This window comes from Papio anubis, chromosome 2, assembly GCF_008728515.1.
Source record: "Papio anubis isolate 15944 chromosome 2, Panubis1.0, whole genome shotgun sequence".
Taxonomy (NCBI): Eukaryota; Metazoa; Chordata; class Mammalia; order Primates; family Cercopithecidae; genus Papio; species Papio anubis.
Window position 1 is genome coordinate 65,245,444 of NC_044977.1, and position 18,892 is coordinate 65,264,335.

The 18,892-nt window shown below is 36.7% G+C and overlaps 1 long non-coding RNA gene across 2 annotated transcripts; it reads left to right on the forward strand.

The window, feature by feature from the left end:
* Positions 1–1,644: 1,644 nt before the first annotated feature.
* Positions 1,645–15,949, forward strand: LOC103881963. 2 transcript variants are annotated; one of them, XR_643603.4, is made up of 3 exons: positions 1,645–7,124; positions 10,907–10,979; positions 14,272–15,949. It is a non-coding gene; the product is annotated as an uncharacterized LOC103881963 (long non-coding RNA). The 2 variants fall into 2 exon arrangements; XR_001899387.3 differs by having other exon boundaries at positions 14,275–15,949.
* The last annotated feature ends 2,943 nt before the right edge of the window (positions 15,950–18,892 follow it).

Below are 18,892 nucleotides of genomic sequence, written 5' to 3' on the forward strand. Positions count from 1 at the left end.
AATCAACTTAGAAATGCAAAAAAGATTTTTCATTCTCAGATTATCTTATGAAACTTTATAAATCTTGTACGTATATCTTTTATAGCATTACTCATCTTGAATTACAATTTTCTACATGTAGTAGACTTCCAGTTGGCTACACGAACCCAATCCGTACTTTCTTCTTTATTCATATTTGTTCAAGAATCATGTAGTCATGCACTTCAATTGACGCTGGGTCCCTTTCCAACACCAGAGGGTAAATTTTGATTGTTGAAAAACAAGTCAGTATCTCCACTGTCCTTGTTAATAATTGGTTTAGAAATGATCATTGGGCACAATTCTGACCAAAGAAAAATGAAGTAGGCCTGTCATAAGATGTCTGAGCAATTTTTCTTACCTTAAATTAATAAAATTTAAAAACTTGCGAAAGTGATGACCCATGACTCTCCCTCTCTTTTCTGGCTTTTGAAGACTATTGTGTGAGGATGGTACACATGGAGCTGCTGCAGGCATCTTGAGGCTATGGAATGCACAAGTCTATGAAAAAAAGACAGCACATTCACTATGACAGAAAGAAAAGATAAAAAGCAATCTGATGCATTGCTCTCACTTTTGATCTGTTGAATTTTCTTTTACTATGCATGAAGTGGAATCCAATTTTCTGTTTCTAGTTGCCAAATGCATCGTATTGAATACATCATGTATATTTATTTCTACCAAATTAAACTTTGACTTACTTGATGACATAGACTTTATGTGAGTAATCTTCATAACTACAGTGTCTAGTACAATGCCAGATATAGTGTGGGTTTCCAAATACTGCTTGCAGAATTAATGAATAAATGACTTTCAAAATTGTGGAAGAAAGAATAAACAATCATGCAAACACTGTCACTCTTTAACCAATTTTAAGCAAATAACTAACAATCAGAATTTTTATTGTAGAAAATTTTCAAGGGGCAGAAATTCTGAGAGTATTCATTCCGTAAGATCAACAATAAACTTTTTCTAATGCACGGTATTTAAGGTATATTGAATTCATCTAGAAGTCACTGGAGGACTTTGTCTTTAAGATAGGGCACCATCCATTTAAACGGCAATTTCTGTTGTGCTATTCTTTTCAAATGCCTATTAATATGGATCATCAGCTAACATTAGGGCATCACTTTGTTCTCCAGACTCTCACTTCTACACGGAAGTTCCCGAAATGAGAATGACATCTAGAGCAGAGACTAAGATAAAATAAGTGAGTACACAGATGGCTTTTTTTCCAAGCCCAAAAGTGATGGATAAGTAAATAGAATTATTTGGAAGTTTCATCCTTAAATTGAAAAGAGAATTTAAAACAAAAAGGAATTCAATTTTCCACATGGTCAGGGGGCACTGTCTCAGCTTGAGGGGACCCCCCGCCAGAACTTCTTCTCTTTCTGTGCCACTGAACATCATAATGGGTCTGATTTTTGCCTTTAAACTTGTATTCCTTTGAGTTGTCAAGGCGGTTTTGTCAATCTGCTTGAATATATCCTTCATTATAATTTCATTTAAAATATATATAAAAATAAAATGTGTGTACTTGCCAGAAAAATTTAAATTTAATTTGTTACAGTTTTTTTTTAATGAAAGAAAATTGTCTCTAACAGAAGGCATATTTTGCATGTATTTTATCCCTCAAATTGTGATAATTTTTAATATTTCATTTATATTTTTCATCCCAGCTTATCTTTTTCAGTTATTTTAAATTGGGATGTTAATCAAAAATGCGCATCAATTTTCTGCAATTCATTCACAGACTAAATCCTACAGTGACTTTAATGTGCATATTACTATAAGCAACAGAAACTAGTGTTAACTATCTCAAGCCTAGATAGTTGATTGATAGATAATAGATAAATTATAGCTAGCTAGATAGATAGATGATAGAGAGAAGATAAATAAAATAGATAAATAGATAAAAGCATTTATTGGAAGAATATGGGAATCAAGGGAAACCTAAATAACCTGTCTCAGAAAGAACAAAAACCAAGGCACTCTAGTATTTAGGTAAGCAAAATTAATGTTCTATGACTTCAAGACATAATGCAAGGAATGAATTAATTCCAAATATTTTTTGTACGTGGGTCATGTCACTCAGGATTAAAAATTCAAGAGAGACAGTTTGGCCTTACACTAGGGAGAGTCTGGCTGTTTCTGGTCTATTACCCTTCCAAGACAGTCTGAAATATGGAAGGAGTAGTTCTCCAAAGCAAAAACTATGGAGCTGTTACCAAAAATCCTCAAAAAGGAACAAAGGGGGTTGACCAGGCCTAATGATAATGAGATTTTTAATCTCATCACCAGACTTCCTGGGTTTGAATCTCAGTCCATTTTATAACCTCATCTTGCCCTCATTTCTTAATATCTGCTTACTAGTCTTCTGACTTTTGACTTTTGCTTCCTACAGGATTACACTTCACTCTCTCTCTCTAATGTTTTATATTCACAACTTGGGACAAATATTTTACTGAACCTGGCCCAACAACAGGAGTCCTCCCTTCATGCATTGGAACATGGATTTCCTCAGCTAAATTGAAAGGGCCCAGGGAAAATGGTATTCATATACTCATCTTTTCATCAAATGTGATAGGTGCTTGGTTAGGGGTGATAGTAGATGGAAAGGAGGTGCAAAGGTGAGCCAAACAAGAGAAACAACAATTTCAGCTTTCATGGAAATCACATTTGAGAGGTGTAGATAGGCATTAAATGATTCGTGGAAGTGAGTGATAATTATAAGTGTGAGTAGTGGGTACAAGGCACAAGGTACAGGTCCATAGACCTATTAGAGGGAGGATATGACCACATCTGCAAGGCCAGGAAGACTCCCTTGAAGAAGGGACAGTTATACTGAGATGCAAGAAAAAATAATAGAAATTAAACAGGTAAAAGTTAGTGGCAAAGGAGAACATGCCAAGCAGAAGTGCAGGGTTTGCTAAAATCCTGAGGTGCAGTGGAAACTAACCTGCTCAAGGTAAAGAAGAAAGTCAGGGAGGGTAATGGGCAGTTACCATTGTGGGAGGTAGCCTGGGAAGTGTGAGTTTGTTTTGGATTGATATGAAGTGATGTTGGAAAATTAGGCAGCTGCCAAACAATTCAAGGTTTTATAAGCCATGTTAAGGATTTGATCTTGGATATATCCAAAGAGTAATGAAAAGCCAATGGAGTGTTTTAAGTATGATCAAATTTGCATTAAAAAAAAAAAAAGCCTTACATCCAGAGAGTGGAAAACGTTTTGGAGGAAGGCCAGAATGGGTGTGGGAGTTCCAAACATGAAGCTATGGCAGGAGTCCAGGCCATGATGATGATCATCTGGTTTAGGATGATCAAAATGGAGATGTGGAAAGAATACAGACTTGAAAAAAATCAGGAGTGAAAATTGTCAGGATTTTCATGATATGTCGGCTGTGGTGGGGGAAGAAGAGAAGGAGGGAGAGGGACATGTCAATGTTTCCTCCTTGTTTCTAGAGTTTATAGCAATGTACATGATGTTATATTCACTGAGAGGGCATGCACTCAGATTCGGTGGGATTTGGAAGGGGGTTGATAGTTTGGGATATGTTAATTTTGGGATGTCTTTGAGACATACATAGGAAGATATCAAGTAGGCATTAGGGTATGCGGTTTTGTAGCTCAGAAGAGAGATCTCAGTGGGAGATATAAATGTGAGAGTCACCTAAAGACACATCCATTTCCAATCTAATCCATTTCCATATGTCAATCCCATTTGAAGATGTCTAAAAGTCAACAGTCTTCAGAGCCCTACTTTGTAACCTGAACATGACTTCTGTAAAAGAGGCAGGTTAGTATAATGGAAATACAGCAGTTTTTCCTGTTAGACGATTTGGGTTTAAGTGTCAATGATATCTCCTAAATAATTTTGTAATTTTTAGCCAATGATTTTCTCACTCAGACATTCAGGTTCCTTCTCTGTAATATAGCAGTAATAAAATCTCCCCTTGATTGCTGTTGCAAAGAATAATGTGATGATCTCAATGATAAGGGTATATAAAAGTGCTTTGTAAACTGCTACAAACACCTGTCTTATTTTATTTCCAAACCCCTGCGGCTATGCATGTATGTTCAGTCTACTCAGTGCTTAACAAATGTCATTAAATAAGCACTGGCTTTTGAGGAGTCTCAGACTGAGGAGACATGCTAGACTATTACTGGTTAGCTGTTTGAGAGCTGTGTAAAAAAAAAAAAAAAATACAACCTCAATTCACTTTAATCAGATTGGCTTCTGCATCATAACTTCATTCTTTCTAATTAATTATTATGAAAGATACAGAAAGGACTTTGCCAATGTGGAAATTCAGTGGTTATAACAAAATGTTTTATTTAGTTTCTTATCTTGCCTTGAAAGACCAAGCATTAAAATGGGCTATTAATGCTTTCTTTTAAAGACAAACTTCTGTTTTACTGTCTTTGTCTCTAAATATAATAAGCACCATCTCTCCAACTGCAAGATAAGGAGATACTCTCTCTGGGGAAATGGAACATAGCCCTCACGAGTCTATGAAGTAGCTGCAAATTAAAACCATAGGAAACACCTTTAGGGGGCGTTGTATCAATGTCCTGAAAATGTCTGAAAGCCTGCTTTATGATTTGGGGAAAATCATCAGAGATGCTAGTAGGATCAAAGAAGATAGAAGAAAATGCCACTTAACCTTTATAGATTTGTTACGGAACACCTAAGATATTACTAGTCGTAAGTCACATTTTAATAGTGAAATGGTTATCACAGCTCTGAAACTATCTTAATAAGCAGAATTAACAAAGAACATTTCTATGCAAATACTTCTCATATGTCACAATATTCTTTTACTAAAGCCATATTAAACTTTATAAATTAAATTTAGATTTCTCCATAATGTAGCTAAGATTATTTTTCATTTCCATATAAATAATAATGACAACAAAAAAGTATAGGAAGAATTAATGTTTTTATTTTATACTATTAGCTTTTAATAAGCATACCAAAATGTATAATGATACTTTATTAGAATCCACTATTTAGTGAGAGTGAATTATTATAATTCATGTTCGGCTCAATTTCAGATGGCATCTAATTAAGAGATATATGCACTGCTAATTTTTGTTTAAAGAAAATCGAAATGTTGATAATTTTCATTTACTTAGATGGTTAAAAATAAAAGTTACCTTAACCAAGAGATCAAAGTTAAAGTAAACAGAAATGAGGCATGTTGACTTCATGTACTTCTTAATATGATGTACCAGAAAGGACACAACAATCACTTCTAGCAATACCTCAATCAAATCATCACAATTCTCAAACAAGGCCAAATAGAAAAAAATTCTAAAAAATAATTGTCGAGCACTGTTGAAAGATAAAGTGACACAAAGACAAAGAAAGATTAAGAAATTATTTTCATTGGAGGTGCCTAAGGAGACATGAAACTTACAGCAATATAAGATCCTTAATGGGATACTGGACTAGAAAGAGGATATTAGTGGGACAACTGGAAAATTTTGAATATAATGTGGAAATCAGTTAATAGTATTGGATACATCATAATTATCTGATTTTATTAAATAGTACTGTGTCTATGTAAGACATTTGGAGAAGTAAAGTGTATATGGAAAATCTACATATTACGTTTGCAATGTCTTTGTTTTCCTTTTGTACATCTAAACTTATTTCAAATTTAGAATTTTTTCAAGTCATGCTTTTTGTAAGAAGTACAGTTTACATTTCATGGATATATGGTGTAAAATTCTTAAAGAATATTAACTATTTTAGAAGTTGCTTTGTTTCATTAAATCACTTCAGTAATTCATGGTTTGGCATAGTATTATATGACTTATTTATTGTAGATTTATTTTGTTGTGAGTTCATTTCTCTGCCAGATTTTTATATTTTACTCTAAAAATTTTTTAAATATCTGAAACATGGCATTGTTCTTTGTAGTAGTCATTCTAATGTAATAGTTCAGATTAGATAATGAAGTTATCTTTTCTTAATAGTAGGCATAGTTTTATTTTCATAAAAGAAAAAAGATGTTTCAGAAACAATCACAAAAAACTCATGACCTATGCATCTGAAGATATATAATTATCATAAAAGAGCACAAGAAGCTATGTGACTTTCTCTGTCACCCAGTTGTTAAAAAATGGCAGAGCTTCAAGGCAAAGTTATGACCACAAACCCCCAAATTTATCACATTTTCTAATATCCTACTGAGGCTACTTTAAAATATTTTCTTTAACAAAGCCCTCACTCCTGACCTTAAGAAATTTGGTGAAGCTCAATCATATGGCTTAATTAATCCCACTCTAACAACAATTCACATTCTATTAATATTTTGTCAGATATCTCCATGTACTCCCTTGACTGACCTTTAGAGTGAAGGGAGGGTAGAGCTTCAAAGGTTGGGATTCCACAGATCTTTTTTCATAACTCTGGTATGAAGTGATGTATCAGGCTGGTTTTATAAAAATCAGAGGAGATGGAAGAGCAAAACAGGATGCAGTAGTGGCAGATGCCACCTCTACCCAGGCCCAGCATAGGGATGTGCCACATGTGGTGTTCCCTTCACTCTGTTCACTTTTCCTTCCTTCCTGTCCCCTGTACCCAGTGGCCACCACAAAGCTCTAGCCTGGCATTTCCAAGACTTCTCATTTCAAAACTGCTTCTTTCTGAAGTGACTTACTTAATAAAGCCATGATGATTCCAATGAATAACATAGAATCTAAGGTAACAATGGTGTTATTGGACATTCTCTGTCCTGTCTCTCTACACAGCCTCTGCCAACACAGTTCTCTTGCATAATTCAATCAGCTACCAACATAGCTCAAGTCCAAAGTATTTCATTATTCCTCAGTGATTTCCCATCCCCTGCGGCCCTCATTCATCTCAACATACAATTTCAGTCATTAGATCCAAGATCATATTTCACCTTAAAATATCAAGAAGGGATCCTTTCTTTTAAGGTTGCTTCTGATTCATGATGTGAGTGGCAGCCAATCAGTTAAATATTGCTTTCTGCATCTGTAAAACAAGAGTTGTAAATGCCAGTATTTTCCAGTTGGATCAAGTGGCACCAACATCTTAGGATTTTCTGTTTCCAAGACTGAAGTTGCCCCTTGAGGTAAGTAAGATATGCAGAATGACAGCTGGTGATCCAGATGAAAACTGCAGATGATTCTGACCCTTCCAGGTGTATTCTTCAAAAATTCAATTGCTTTGGTTTCCTAGATTTATATGCAAACAGATTTTATATTAACATTCAAAATTCTGATTTCTCTTAAAAATCAGGAAAAGTTTGGATGCACATTGCATACATCAGTACTCACGGGAGTTCAAGGTGGAGCTGCCACTTTTCTTCTGGGCATCTGATTTCCAGACCACATTCCTCATTGTCTTCCACCTGGACCATTTCACTGATTTTCATTGCCTGGCTGACTTATATAGCTATTTAATTTTGTGACCCTGTTTTAGAAATATAGATTAACATCAGCTTATCGAAAACATTAAAAACCTCATTTAGCATTAATTGATGAATACTGGGAGTAGTTTTTGTGAGAGAAAACTACACATGAACACAGAAATAGAGACATATGCACATGCAAATTTAAGCCGAATAATACATGATATAAAAATAAAATATGTTAATACATTCTGGAGCCATGTTACACTTGCCACCTTAAGTTGAATGTTATTTTCGTTTTAAATAAATGTATAATGTAAAAGTAATAAAAGACTCATATATTTAAAATTTGTTTGGGTGGAACGTTAATGAACTCCATAAAATGTAAAATAATACAAAAGGACCCTGAATATTTTGGAAGCTTTTTTTTTTTTTTTACAGAAAATATGTTTATTTATTCTCAAGCTTGAAACAATTCTACTAATTAACTTTTTTTTATCTGAAAAGATTATTTAGACAGTTGCAGTAAAAAAAAATGATAAAAATTATTAGGACTACAGACCTCTGTTATTGCATTCTGTGGACGTTCTCATAGTAAAATAGGTTAAAAAAAGATTAATTGTGTGCTTCCACTTCAAGAAAAATAGACTTGTGCATGTTACTATGGCAACTACATACAATTCCAACTATTAACTTTCTTACTACTGGAAAAAAATCAATAATGACATAAATTACTTAAAATAACATATAGCTCTGGAAAATACCTATTTATTTACCCAATATTATTATGAAAACTGCTTTACTATGAAAAATCAAAGGCAAATACTTTTTAAAAATGAATATGCCAAAGCTGAAGCAAGTACTAGCAAACTAGCCACACTCTCCTCTACTAAGTGGCTTCAACACATGTCTAGACTAATTATGTGTAAAATATAATGCACTCTGGCCAATCATGCCTGCTGTAATTGTGCATGTTATGCCCATAAAAACATACCACTAACCTTTGCAATATCCTCTAAAATTAAAACAGCAGTTACCTTTCTTTCGGTTCAACTAAATACTTATGGCCTGAATTTTCCAGAATTGGGTTAGCATGCTAAAACCTAAATCAATGAGGTTGTTTTCCTGGAAAAGCTGTCAAATTAAATGTTATGTATCTTTTGGGGTTTATCTAAACAATTTCTTGATCCGCATTATACTGTAACAGATTTGACTCTTGTGGCTTTTGGTTTTGTCTCGATAATTTTTCTTTCATAGGCTCAAATGCTTTGTTTACAATTATTTAAAATTCAGGTTTATTGCAACAGTTGCGGAAGAGAAGCAGGAAAGATCCACCCAGTTCTAAGGAATAAGAACATTCTCCTCTCCAAATTAATATTAATCTACTCGGTTATGTCCTGATCACACAGGCTAAGGCCTCAGTGTCCCATATATGGTTGCCTTTGTTTTAAAAGAAAATGGTGTGATTGAAAAATACCTCCTAATTTTCATTCTAACCTTATTCACTTTATTAATCAGAAAGGTGTTGGGATCATTTTTGTATATATGTTTAAAAGGAAAAAAAAAGAACTACAGCCTAAACACTGACTAATACTCTCTTCTTCTCTTCCCCCAAAGCAGAGAATTGAAAATGAAATACAGTCATATTATTTGGCTTTTCCCTTTTTTTCCCTCACTCTCTTTTTTCCCCTATAGCTGAAGGACTGGAATAAAAATAAAGCTACATGGTACCTAGTAGCCAGAAGGGTTCCTGGCTTTATCCTTCACACTGAAAATAGGTCTAATGTTTTAGAAGCTTTAAAGAATGTGTTATACTTTCATCTCAATATTCTTGTCCCACTCATTAACCAATAGCATCTGAAATTTGGCTTGAAGTATCAAAAATTTTACTCTTATTGCAGCCTAAAACATGTAAAGTACAACACATAAAAGTAAAGCAGCAAAATGTTTTATAATTCTGAGTACTCAGGTCTGGAAGAGCCATGGCTATTTGTATTATTTTTTCATATAGATGATGGTAACATACAAAAACAATTTTTATTGGGTTCCACTGTAGCCAATTTGTTGGATAATCACATTTACTCGAATGCATCTGGCTTCCCTTCAAATATAAACACTGCTCGAGTGGGCTATTAGAGATTGAAGAAACTGACCTATGACGAATCCCGCTCATCCTAGTTTTTCCATTCATCTCCATTGACTTCAAAATCACCTGAATTTCTACCTTGCCCTTGTAATCCCCCAGTCCCTTCATTATTCATCATCCTTTGTCTTACTGTATCTTCAAAGGAAAAAATCAAAGTAATTCTGAACCAACCTGAACATATTTCAGAAATGGCTTCTGCTACATTAAATATCATTCCACAAACGAGTAAGTCAACAATAACTCTATCTAATTTGGAGATTGAATTCTGAGTGGGTATGTACTTTTTCTACTTCTTCATATTGGACTTTCACTTTATTAAATTTGTCCTCGCTAAATCAAGTCAAGCAGTGTTCAGCTGGACCTTTGCCTCACCATACAATCCTGATTCACTAAGGGCAGCTTATAACAAATAACAATACTCAAAACAACAGCAGCATCTTGCATGTATACCCTTTTTCAAAACATTCAAAACATTTTCTTAAACGTAGTCATTCTTTCTCCATTTCCCGACAGATTTTGAATGCTTACGAGTGTACAGTCACTCTTGCAAGCAGTGTAATACTGTTTAGTGCATTCTTGCGGAAGTAGCTCACCTCACTGCACGTGTTTTCCCACACTGAGGAGTAGAGAAACTGATCACGCTTGTTCAACAGGGTAACCTTATGTTAAATGTAGTTAGCATAGTGTTTTCCACGTGGGAATTCTCTTTCTCTGAGTAGTTGGCTGGTTTGCCTTGGGTAACATAGCTATTGCAAGACAAAGCTCACCCTTAAACTGAGCATTCTAACTGATCTTCCTTTTAGGTCACTAGAATTCCCAGCATGCATTTCAGGAGTGGTTTTTCAAACGTGGCAAATGTTTCCATTTGTTTTGATCTGTCTATTCTAGATAGATACAGCCATCCTGATTTTTAAAGTAGCCTTCAAGAGATAATAAACTGCATTAAGATGGCCAAAGCCTATAAACTGACCTTATCTAATGACATGTCAATACAAAATTCTTTTTAGTGTGATTTGTCTTTTAATTATCATTTTGTGCTCCAAAAGGGAATTAGGGTCCCATGATGTGTTCCATTCATGAACTGTGCATCTCTAAGTTTGATATATAATCACTCTCAATGCAAATCACTTTATATTACAGTTTATTTAAAGCTGTGAATATGACAATCATCTTCCTGTTTTGGGTGGACTTGGAGAAAAGCCCGCCCAATATCGCTCAGGATGCTTAACCCTCTTATTCAGAATCATAAAAATTGAGACATCATGCCCATATTATAATATGTAGAGGGGTTGGGATTTGTTTTGTTTTTGCTTTTTTCTTGGTCTCTGAGAATGCTGGTTTTTTATTCCCCTTCTAGATGGAGATGGAAATCGCAACACTTTAAAAATATTAAACACTTGTTCTAATAAGCAAAATAAATAACAAACTAGGTACGTATAATGTTATTCTCTTAATTTACACTGAATATCTTTTCATTTAATCTCCTCCATTAGTAAATGAGGGCGTTATTCAATGTGATTTAATAGCACCTGGATGATATTGGGTACACTGTCTTCACTTTATAGCTAAGAGATAACATCTTCCATAGAAAAAAATTAACATGCTGAATTAAATTAATTCATAAAAATATATCCCTTAAAACTTTTTTGTTTGTTTGTTTGTTTTTGAGATGGAGTTTTGCTTTTGTTGCCCAGGCTGGAGTGCAATGGCGCGATCCCGGCTCACCACAACCTCCGCCTCCCAGGGGTTCAAGCAATTCTCCTGCCTCAGCCTCCAGAGTAGCTGGGATTAAAGGCATGCGCCACCACACCTGACCAATTTTGTATTTTTAGTAAAGACAGAGTTTTTCCATGTTGGTCAGGCTGGTCTCAAACTCCCGACCTCAGGTGATCAGTCTGCCTTGGCCTCCCAAAGTACTGGGATTACAGGCATGAGCCACTGTACCCGGCCCCCTTAAAACTGTTTCTAATTAGATACCCCTAACCACCTCTCTTATCCATCATCTCTCTCTCTTCCTGCTTTCAATCTCTTACTCTCTCATTTTCTCTTACACACACACACACACACACACACACACACACACATTAGTTTAATATATTCTTTCTAGAAAAATCATCTTTCATAATAATCTTTCAAAATCTTCCAAAAATAACATATGGTTTGAAAAGTAGTGATTGTTTTATAACTAGATTTTATAGACAAGAATTTGGCCAAATCAAGTAGTATGACATAAAATGATCTATTTCCCTCTGCAACCCAATGTCAATAAGAAGTTTTCTTTGTAAAATAGTTGCAGGATCAACTCATCTGTAGCTAATTACCAGTTTTATTTCAGGCTTTGTCATGTAAAAGGAGAAAAACTAAGCTGAATTTTACACCTTCAATAACTTGATATCAGATTTCTGAGAAATAAATGGTATTAAAGATCATTCAAACCTAAAATCTTGATTAAGACAGTGTGAAAGCTGAACTTCCGACAACAGTCCACTATGAAGTTCAAAAATTAAGGTGACCAACTTATATTTTTTTGAAAAATTACTATGATAGAGAAATATTTAAACTGAGCTTCTTCTCTTACTCTTCCCACATTTTCTTTCCTTTTTCAAACCAGCAACCCATAAGCTAGTTTGTTTATCTGAAATACTTGTATTTTTAAAAGAAGCACTTGATGCTATGTGGTGATTCTTTTTTCTTCAATTATCTTTTATTTCACATTTATCAAGGTTAATTTTCTTGCATCAATATTTGAACATTTTTGACAGCATTCAACATTTCAAAACATTACACTGAGAAAAATGCCGTATTATGTTAGGCGTCCAGAAACCTGTCTGAATCTTGCAATATTAACAGATGAGAAAATCTAAAAGCAACTATCTGAATATAACAACTTCCAGTTATATAATGGCAATTCAATCTTATGTCAAAAATTAACTTGGTATTTCTTTAGAACAAGTCTGATGATCTGTTGCAAACTGAATATTTGCTTTTGGAAGCCTCTTTTGTTTTTTCTTTTAAGGAATTCAAAAATCTTATGGAAATAAATCTAGGAATACTCCAGTTCACAGGATAAGAAAGAAAAAATATCATGACGTGAATATGCTTACTATTTTTGAAGTAGATGTATGGCCACAATTTATCAGTCTCTGAGCTTGAACCTCAAGCTTCTAATTTCAGAGAGGACACTTGCATACTTCTGAGTATTCATCTTCATTCGAACTTTTAGTTTCTTCTTTTTTTCTGTGAACTCAGTTTCTCAGTTTTAGCACTAATGAAATTCAGAACCAGACAAGCCTTTGTCATAGGGGCTGTCCTGTACTTTGTAGGATGTTTAGTAGCCTCATTAGCTTCTAGATGCTGTCAGCACCTCCCAGTCACACTTCTGACAACTAACAGTATCTCCAGACTGCGAATGTTCCATGGCAAAGGAGTCAAATTTTTTGTTGGTAAAAAAAAAAAAAAAAAAAAAAAAACCCTGAGCTAGAGGGTTTAAAATTAACAGCTCTTTAAAACATTTTAAAAAGGCTGGGCGCGGTGGCTCACGCCTGTAATCCCAGAATTTTGGGAGGCCGATGCAGGCAAATCACGAGGTTAGGAGTTTGAGACCAGCCTGGCCAACATGGAAAATCCCCATCTCTACTAAAAATACAAAAAATTACCTGGGCATGGTGGCGGGAGTCTATAATCCCAGCTACTCGTGAAGCTGAGGCAGGAGAATCGCTTGAACCCGAGAGGCAGAGGTTGTAGTGAGTCGAGATCACGCCACTGCACTCCAGCCCCGACAACAGTGTGAGACTCCATCCCAAAATAAATAAATAAGTAATAAAACAAAACCTAGGCCAGGTACAGTGGCTCACACCTATAGTCCTATCACTACCATGGAGGCTGAAGTGGTAGGATCACTTGAGGTCAGGAATTTAAGACCAATCTGGGGAACATAACGAGACCCCATCTCTACAAAAATTAAAATGAAAATACAAAAATAAAACTTAGTGTATACGTTCATCTCACACTGCTATAAAGAGGCTACTTGAGACTGAATAATTTATAAAGGAAAGAGGTTTAATTGACTCACAATTCCTCATGGCTGGGGAGGCCTCAGGGAACTCACAATCATGGCAGAAGGCAAGGGGACGCAAGGCATGTTTTAGATGGTGGTAGGAGAGAGAAAGCAAAACAAGCGAGGAAGTGCCACACTTACATCCATCAGCTCTCGGCCAGGCGCGGTGGCTCAAGCCTGTAATCCCAGCACTTTGGGAGGCCGAGGCGGGTGGATCACGAGGTCAGGAGATCGAGACCATCCTGGCTAACATGGTGAAACCCCGTCTCTACTAAAAATACAAAAAACTAGCCGGGCGTGGTGGCGGGCGCCTGTAGTCCCAGCTACTCGGAGGCTGAGGCAGGAGAATGGCGTGAACCTGGGAGGCGGAGCTTGCAGTGAGCGGAGATCGCGGCACTGCACTTCAGCCTGGGTGACACAGAGCGAGACTCCGTCTAAAAAAAAAAAAAAAACAAAAAAAACAAAAAAAAAACCATCAGCTCTCATGTGAACTCTCTCACTGTACTGAGAGCAGCATGGGGAAAATTGCCATGATCCAATCACCAGGTCCTTCCCTGGGCACGTGGGATTACAATTCATGATGAGATTTGGGTGGGGGTGCAGAGCCAAACCATATTACCTAGAAATTACATTTATAATAAATGCTTTAATTTGGCTTCTCCCAGCAGGAGATAACGATTTGAATGCAAGTAGTTCATTTTGGAGGTGGACCCAAGAAGCACCAGTAGAGAAGAGAGAAAATGAGACAGAGAAGGAAAGAAGCCAGCAGATGCTAGTTAATGAATGGATGATTGCTGGGACTTGATCTTGTCAGGAACCTTGCGGGGGCTATGAAGAATGTGCCTCACTTTTGTCTCACCTGAGAGTTGAGGGATATGAGATAATCATCCACCAAATCCCTTCCCTCATTGCTGGCAATTACTCTGGACGGGTTTATTCCCTGGCATTTTATTCCTGATTGATGGAGGAGTCATAATATGTGACCGGAGAAAACCCTCAAGGAAAGTGACAGATGTTTGCTCCAGGAAGCTTTTGGTGTCTGCAGCAGTGGTTCTTGAAGTATGGTCCCTACACCAGCAGCATAAGCATCACTTGATAATTTATTAGAAATGCAATTCTCAAGCAGCACCTTTGACTTATAACAGGGGCTTCAATGCTGAAGCCCAGCAATCTGTGTTCTAACAAGCCCTCCAGGTGATTCTGAAACACATTTGTGTGTGGATCATTGGCCTAGCATGCCGTTCTCCACCAGGACCAATTTTGTTCTTAGGGAACCTTCAGCAGTATCTGGAGACCTTGCTGGTTTCTTTAAGTAGAGGGTGGTTGGGGGTAGGGGTACCATGCTACTAGTATCTAGTGGGTAGAGACCAGGGATGATGCTAAACATCCTGCAATATACTACAGGACAGTGCCCCCACAACAAATATCTATCCTGCACAGTATGTCAACAGTGCCAAGGTTGGGAAACCCAGGTCTAGTGGAATGGGGCGTGATGAAGGGATGTGGACAGGATGTCAACAGCATCACCCATATTATGACTTTTCGTTTTGTGTGTTTTTGTTTAATTTTCTTCCAAGTGCCGTTGTGTTTTTATTATTACAAACATTACTAAACACCCAATTAATCAGTCTTGATTCCATGTACACACTACTCTTACCCTTGCTTCTTTTCATTCTGGATAAAGCATCCATTTTCACCTCTCTTTGACAAGTGTCCTTGGAATGTTCTTTTCTCTTGAGTGAGACAACTGTGCTCTTCCAGAAATCCCCAATCTTTCTTTGCTGTATCCAGTTAAAATTGCTGTCACCAATGTCACCAATGTCTTCTGTCACATTTATTCATTCACGTGGAACCCTTTAGGAACACAGGTTCCCTTAACTGTGAGCAGGAAGCTGTCTAATCATCAATCCACTTGCTTCCCAGCCCCTATAAAGTTCAGAAAAGGTGTAAGGATTAACAGCTCCTCTCTGACTTTTGTTCCTCAGTTTCAGGTGAATGAAATTGTCATTGAAATACTCTGATATCACACCACTTCATGACAAAACATCTAAAATATGATCCAAGCAATACACCTTGGAATTTCCATCAGAGTATCACATTCATTTAGAATGTACAGACCCACACATCATGGCAGTATTGTCCTCCTTGCTGCTGTAAACAATTAATATTCGGCATTTACTCTGTTGTAAGCAGTGTGTGCTAATTACTTTGCAAATTAAGGTAAGCAGAATCTTGGTCCATGACCTTTGCCCCTGGTGTTACCGTCATGTATTTGCTAAATATAATGTTACCGTCATGTATTTGCTAAATATTTGCTAAATAAAATAGTGCTAGCATCCTGGATTACCCAGGTGAATCCAATATAATCACATGAGCTCTAACAAGTACAAATAAAACGAGACATCAGGGAGAATCCATGAAGGGAAGTTGGAAGATTCTAAGCACAAGAGGGATTCAACATGCTATTACTGGCTTTGAAGATGAACAGGAGCATGAGCCAGGAAATGAAAGTGGCCTTTAGGAGCTGAGAACGTCTTCTGGTTGAGAGCCAGCAAGGAAATGAGGACCACAGTCCAAACCCACAGGGAACCAAATTCAAGTGACAACCTGAATGAGCCTGGAAACATCATTCAGTGAAGAGAATTATGCACTGGGGAGTTGTGAGCCCCCAGAACTTTTGGTTAGGAGCCTAGGTAGGCCGACACTTGACACCTTCGATTTCAGCCTCACGATACCCTCAACAGAGTATGCAGTTGAGCCTATCTGAATTTATGGCCTACAGAACTGTGGAATAATGAAATAGGTGTTGCGTTAAGACACTACGTTGATGGTAATTTGTTGCGCAGTCGTTGAAAGCTAATGCACAAACAGTATTTCATTTCCCTTTAGGCTCAAGGCAACACTATAACGTGAGGCTTTTCTATTTCTGTAATTAAGAAAATAGAGGCTTAGAAATACTGAATATCCTGATTAAGGTTCCAAAGTTAATCAGTCAGAGGGTTGGTGTCAGCAGAATTTAGATCTGTTTGCCACCAAAGACCACAGCCTTACCAACTATTCAATTCTGCCTTCAAAGGCAAGTGGTCAGAAGCTGAGAGCAGCTTGTTCTTATTTATTAGCTTATTTGGTGGTGTTTCATAATGGATTTGAACAATTGACTCATTCACACTAAATTCAGATAAATTTAGTTAGGAAAAAAGTAATTAGTAAATATATATAGGCCTAAGAATAAATGACTTCTGTTAGGACTTTTGGTAGTAAATGCTACCTGAAAGTGATCTAGATGATATGACTATAAGATACACTTTGCCACCCAGTTGGAATGAGTATAAACATAACATTATAGTTCTTTTTGTTTAAAAAAAAGAATTCATTTCACTTAGGACAAGATAAGAAGAGCATCCATGCTGTAGTATACTTTATGGGGATAAGTTCTACCTTTCATTCTTCCCCTACCCGTTTCAAACCTAACACTAGATTAATTTTTTGAAGGCAACATACCCATTCAGTACAAAGTAAACATTAAAGACTCCCCCACAAAGACACTTTAAGAAGAGGAGTATTTGCCCTAGTGTTATACAATGTTAGAAGATCTCTTTTTTTCTTCCATGTTCTTATTTAAATCAGCAGTGATGCATAGCAGGTTGCATGAGGTCTTTTGTATAAATACAATTGCACTTAATTCAATGAGAGAAACTGGAAAGTGAACAGATTAAGCAGCATACATTTTTATTTCACGTATAAAGCCTTGAGAAAAGGAAAGGCTACCAAAAGAGGTTAAAAAAATGAAGATGAATAAATAAAATATGTTCACGACAGGATAACAATCTGGGACCAGCTGCTGCTGAACAAACATTTATTATTACCATCCATCTGAGATTTAGGTAGAAAATAGAATTTCCAGAAAGATGCTGAACAGGAAATGCATATCTGATCATCAAATATGCAAAGCTCCCGACTCCTAAGGATAATTGTTTTCCAGCAAAAGGCTTGAGCTTGTTTAAGGGACATATAAATAACTCAAAGCTTGTGTGGGGATAAAGGAAACAGAGCTCAAATCTGTACATAAGCAGACCAAGGAATAAATTCTATATTATTTTGGCAGCAAAACCTGCTAGTAACTTCAGGTCTCCCTGGCTTGTCCTAAGTCTAAAGCACTGGAGGTATTTTCCTGGTGAGCTGTATGGTTTTGAGATCTGACCCTTTCTCAGTACCCGTACCACACCCCCTTGATCTGAGTCACCTTTGTCTCCCACCTGGATTACTACAGTAGCCTGCAAGCTGCTTTCTTGCTTCCATCTTTGGCTCTCTGTGATCTGGCTGCAATATACCAGCCAGGGCAATCTGCTTAAAATCTAAGTGAAATTTGGGCCGTTCCTCCTCTAAAAACCCTCCATTGGATTCCCAGTTCACCCAGAGTCAATGTCTAAATCTGTAAGCACCACATGATCTGTCCAATCTCCCACAGCCTTTGCCTCCCTGACTTTAGTCCACTCTTCTCCAGCCTCTGAGGTCTCTTTTTTGCTCCCCAAACAAATCAGGCAAGCTTCCACATTAAGGTTTTCTCACTTGCTATTCCCATGGCCTACAAACTTATCCTCCATACCTGCATGGAATTTTGTTCAAAAATTCAAATTTCTTAAAGCAACCTGCCATCACCCTTACATTGAAAAATGCCTTCTACTGTCTCATCATACCTGACCTCCTTCTCCTGCTCTATTTCTCTGTTTTCCCATACTATTCATCACCTTCTACCTACCACAGAGTTCACTTAGGATGCTTATTGTTGATTTTCTGCTTTCTTCCATTAGAAGTTAAGGTCCGTAAGCAGAGGGTCTTTGCTGGTGTCTGAAAGAGTGCTGTACAATAGAATTACAATGAGAGGCACATAAGTGATTTAAAGTTTCTAGCAGTTTCATTAAAACAGTAAATGGCAAAAGGTAAAACTAATGTAAAAATATATTTATTTTATGTAATAAGGTATTACAAATCCCAAAAATATTATCACTTCTATATGTGGCACTGGCCACACTTCAACTGCCCAATAGCTACATGTGGCTAATTGTTCTGCTATTAGTTAGCCCAGCTCTGGAACAATCCTGACACACTGTAACTTCTGAATATGTTGGCCCAATTTGCTGACATTTAATTTGCTGACAAATGAATAAATGAGATTCCAGCAGTGTCGTTCTGAGGTAAGCTGTCCAGTGGAAATTAATCATCTGTTCTGTCCTCCTCTTGGCCCAAATTCTCAGTCTAACACAGTCAGCAGTCTCGCTGTCTCTC